We start from the raw sequence: 5,035 nt of genomic DNA on the forward strand, positions 1-5,035 counted from the left end.
TCCATAATGGATATGCTAAATTATATCCCATCAGCAGCATATGAAGTTCCAGTTGCTCCACATCCTTACTGGCACTTAGTATTAGTTTTCATTTGTTTTGATGTATTAGTCATTCTGTGGGGCATAGTGTTATCTCACAGTGGATTGAATTTACATTTCCCGGATGAGCAAGGTTGTTGAGCACCTGTTCCTGCACTTACTGACTTCTTCATTGCCCCATTCCTCCCTCCCTTACCTATCTTTTTCTTAAAGTCCTACCATTTCTTATTTAAAAGCCAGTCACCCAGGCACAGGGAGGAGGCCTTCTTGAAGCTTAGCAAAGGCAATTGTGTCCCCTTTGTCTGTGTCTGGTGTGTTTTATGTCCTCGAAGTGCCACAAATGTCACTGCCCCAACACAGATGGCCCCCAGCAGGGTTGCTGTGCAGGTCTATAAGGAATGCAGTTTCTGGATTCTGGCCTTGCCCTGTCTGCCTACTTTGCAGAATTATTTTCCATTACATAAGACTCTGCAAAGGGCCTTGAGTTGCTAAAGGAAAGGCGCCACATAAAATACAAACTAACCAGAGCATTGATATCAAAGAATGGGGGAAGTCCATCACACCCTTGTCTCTGGAAGAGGCCCATTATCTGATGGCTCTGGCTGACTCATCCCTACCCTACTTAAAAGACAAGATCTGCAGGCTGCATACAGCCTCCAGGCCTGGGCCTGGCCAAACCCTCAATAATTTGCCTATCAATTAAGCCTAAGGAGAGGGTGTGTGGGGGTGTGAGTGAGCAAGAGAGAGGGAGGAAGGCAGGCAATTGAACAGAAACTGCTGGTTTGTCGCTAGCTTTCTTGAATTAACTTTATCCTAAACTCTCCCAAATGACTCTTTTAGAAGCGGTCAGTTTGTCCATCCATGTAAAGGGCCTAAGTGAACCAAATAGTACTTATCTCATGCTTCACAGAGATTATAAATATAGATTTCATAAAAAGCATCAAGTACTTGTAGTTTCAGAAACAAACAAGGAAGCAAAAACAAGATGCTTGGATCAGATTTAACAGTTAATCTCAGGCTGGTATAAGGAGCCTGTGATTTCAGAGAGGTGGTGGTGGTAGGAAACCCAGGAAGCAGATGAGATTGGTGGGCTCTCCAATTTGTTTTTTTTAAAATATTTTATTTATTTACTTTTAGAGAGAGGGTAAGGGAGGGAGAAAGAGAGGGACAGAAACATCAATGTGTGGTTGCCTCTCACACGCCCCTCCACTGGGGACCTGGCCCGAAATCCTTTGGTTCGCAGGCTGGCACTCAATCCACTGAACCACACCAGCTAGGGCAGCCTCCCCAACTTGCAACCTGTTAAAGAACCTGAATCTAATTTACATGTCCACTATCAAGGAAGGGAACTGCATCCCCAGTTCAGAAGCAAATCTTTACTGTTTTAACCCAATCAGTGATAATTCCTCAGAAATTGGTTTTGGGGGTAAGGTCATGTTATCCATGCTGGCCAATGAGCTGTGAGCTAATTATGTTGTTGGGGAGGCTTCCTTACTTTTAGGAAGGCAATCCTGGAGACACGCCTGATATTCAGCAAGCCAATACCAGTTCAGCTAGAGTTTTTCTTACTAGTCAGTGCCCTGTTGTACTGGTTGCTGAGTGTTTTGAATATCATCCCTGGCTGGAAGGAACAGTTCTTTGCTAGTAGAGGTGGTGTATCTGCGTGTGATGCCTGGAACTGCAGCAGCCATTTTGGGACCAGTTGGAGGCTGAAAATGACGCGCACACCCAGAAAGGCAGAGCTGAGAGGATCACAGAGGAGAGGAGCCTTGATGTACCATCTTGGGACTTTCTTATCTTGGGGGTTTCTGTTACTTGCATCCAAAAGCATCCTAAAAAAGCAGCCTAGAGATAATTTTAGAACGAGAACAGTTGAAAAGCACCCCCTCCCCCAACTGAGGGCAGTTGGAGCCATAAGGCCTGCCTGTCTCAACATACAATCGCCCATTAGAGTCTATGCAAAATAGGGTGTGGGCATGAACTAGTGAATGGTGCCTCCATGGTGTGTCCATTCTTGGCCCAAGGCATCTCAGGGCATATGGATGAGCTAGGGGTCTGGGGGTGCCCTACTTCCCTGTCAAGAGGAAACACTGGAAAAGCAGAGTCTGTCAACATAGGTTGCATGGAGTAACCAAGGATACAGAAATTCTGTTCAGGATGTGGGCAGCAGGGCGAATATACACAGCGGGGGCATCTCCTATGTGAGTGGAATAAACCGAGACCAAGGCTGTTTTCCAGAGCACTCTGCAGTGCCATAACAGCCATAATCATGTAAAAGCTTTCAGTGTGTACAGTACTTTTAACTCCTCAGTGTTCACTGAAATGCATCATCTCACTCCTTCCTCAGAATCACAAATCACAGCCTGCTAGAGTTTAAGAGGCCTGAGAGATTATCCAAGATGGGGAAACAGAAACTCAGAGGGGTCAAGTTACTTTCTCCAGGTCACATAGCCAGGGAATGTCAGAGACAGGGCTCTAAACGAGAGTGCAGGGCTTAACATCCAGTGCTCTGTCTGCTCCCCACATTGTTCGGAGGCAGGAGGGCCACAGGGCCGGCTGACAAAATGGATCCCACCAAGAGTGAATGAACCTGCTAACTTGGTCTGGCCTCAGTGAGTGTGGGATTAGACAGTGGTTGGAAAATATTTTAAAGCCTCATAGACTTTTGTTTCAAACACAATGTTAGTGAGAAACCAATAAGGTCAATCAAATAAAAGCCATGCTACTGTGATTTGGGTGGGGGAAAGGAGGCAGGTACACAGAGCCCAAGCATTGGCACCCTTGGCCTTGAGGAGGCCCCAGGAGTTACCTAAGTCTCCGTAGAGTTCAAAAGCAGAGAAGAGTGCTTTGGATGAACTTGGATGCCCTAGATTGTCCCTTTCTGTCACTAACTCTACGATCTAATCTCTCCAAGCTTTAGCTTTTGTAACTTTTTCTTAAAAAAACCTTTGTTCAATTACAGTTTACATTCAATATTATTTTGTATTGATTTCAGCTGTACAGCTTAGTGGTTAAACAATCATATACTTTAAATAGTGTTCCACTTAGTATTTCCAGTACCCACCTGGCAGCCTTTGCAACTATTAAATGCGGGTTGTACCCATTAAGATGCTCTCAGCAGAGTACCTAACAAAAAGTATTTTAAAGAATAAGGTTATATTAATATATATAACAAGAAGCCCAGAGGCTGTTGTTTTGGGTTTGATGGGAATAAAAGGTCATCAAGGACTCAGGCTCTTTCTGTCTTTCTTTTCTGTCATCCTCTCATAGGCACAAAATGGCTGCTGCTGCTTCAATATCTCATATCCTTACAACAGCATTCAAAAGCATGAAGAACATGGATGGGTGATGGAGGCAGCAATCTCCTTAAATATTTCCCTTTGAGGGAGAAGAAAATGATTTCTGAGAAATTCCCCATTAAAATCCTTGTTAGGTTTCATTGGTCAGTACGGGGACATCCCTAAACTAAATCATCAAATAATGATGCTTGTACTATGATTTACTTAGGGTAATTATGAATCATCTCCTGGGGTTGCGCCTACCTTCCATGAACACATAGCCATCTATCAGAATAAATCTGGACTTTCGTTGGCAAGGAATAAAGGAGGTAGCTATTGGTAAGCCCAAGGATATCCTACATCCCTCACATTTTAAGCAGCTGTAAAGTTCCAACCAGATATTGACAGAGAAAATGCTTTGTCAACTAAAAGGGCCAAGGACACTCAGAACCAGTGTTGTACTCTAAGGTCTTGAGCTTTGGGGTTTACCTTACACAGATGAGCACATGACTCCTGGCTGAGAGCCATCCATTCCCCAGTGATTTTGACTCTGCTCCTCAGGGCCAGGTTGTAAGGAGATAAGATTTAACCCAAATTGAGACTGTGGCTCACGGCCCTAGTTCTTTCCCCTGGTAAGTAACCAGTATATTCCATGCCATCAGATGTATGTATCTAATCTAATCTTCTTGTCAAATTGCTTTGCGTTGATTATCTGATTCTGTGTCACACATGGTGTGGTTGGTGACTAATCCTAATCTAACTTGACCGTGGCATTGTCTGGCCTGAACTGTTAGCAAGGAGACACCAGGGACCATGTCCATGCAGTTCACTCTGTACTCTGTCAGTCCCAGTGCCCAAGCACACCAGCTCTTAATAAAGGCTTCTATTTATTAATAAATGCCAGAGGATTCCTTACTGTGACATTGACAAGTACTGGAAAAGCTGCGGAGACTTCTGAGCACTGATTTTTTGAAAGCTCCCACCCGTGCCCCTAGACATCAGTCTCCAATTTGGGAATCCAATCTGTTTTGGGAGAGTTTAAGAAAACAATACATTTAGTCCTTATGACTTCTTATGACAGCATACACAAGTTTTAGACCCCTATTATTCCCGTGAGAAAAGGTTCAGGTACACGGTGGTTACTGCTGTGGGGAGGTGAGAATTCACAGCTGGTTAAGGTTTTATAGAGGATCTGGGGCGGGGTTTTAGGCTGTCTCAAATTGACCTAAGCCAGTTTGGTCTTGCAAAAACGTTTAGATTCTTTTTTGGTAAATCTCTGTAGCCTTCAGTAATTAGAAGTGGGTGAGGACCGAGGGCCCCTCCCCACACTGTGCCACCAGGTCACTGTGAAAAGAAGTCTTCGGCACAAGTTCTGAACAAGCGGAACTGTAAATTCCATGAATTTCCAGTCCTCTGTTCTTTTCAGAGCTCCGGCAGTGCCTCACTGGAACGTTTGCCTGGGGGATCCTCGCAGTAAGATTCTCTAACCCTCTAGTCTGACTCCAGGGGAGCAAAACCACCAAATAAGCAGTTGGATGCTTGCAGGACCACTTAGGATTCACACCCATGCGGCCACTCCTACAACAGTAAACCACAGGGCTTGCTGGATTTTCCTGCTCTATGTGTGCAAAAGCTGGGATGCTACTCTTATTCCTAGCCAGTCATTCCTCTGCAACCCCAGTGAGAGCTCATTGTAAGACCCTTTATGCTAATGAACA

The sequence above is a fragment of the Desmodus rotundus genome, chromosome X (assembly GCF_022682495.2).
Source record: "Desmodus rotundus isolate HL8 chromosome X, HLdesRot8A.1, whole genome shotgun sequence".
NCBI lineage: Eukaryota > Metazoa > Chordata > Mammalia > Chiroptera > Phyllostomidae > Desmodus > Desmodus rotundus.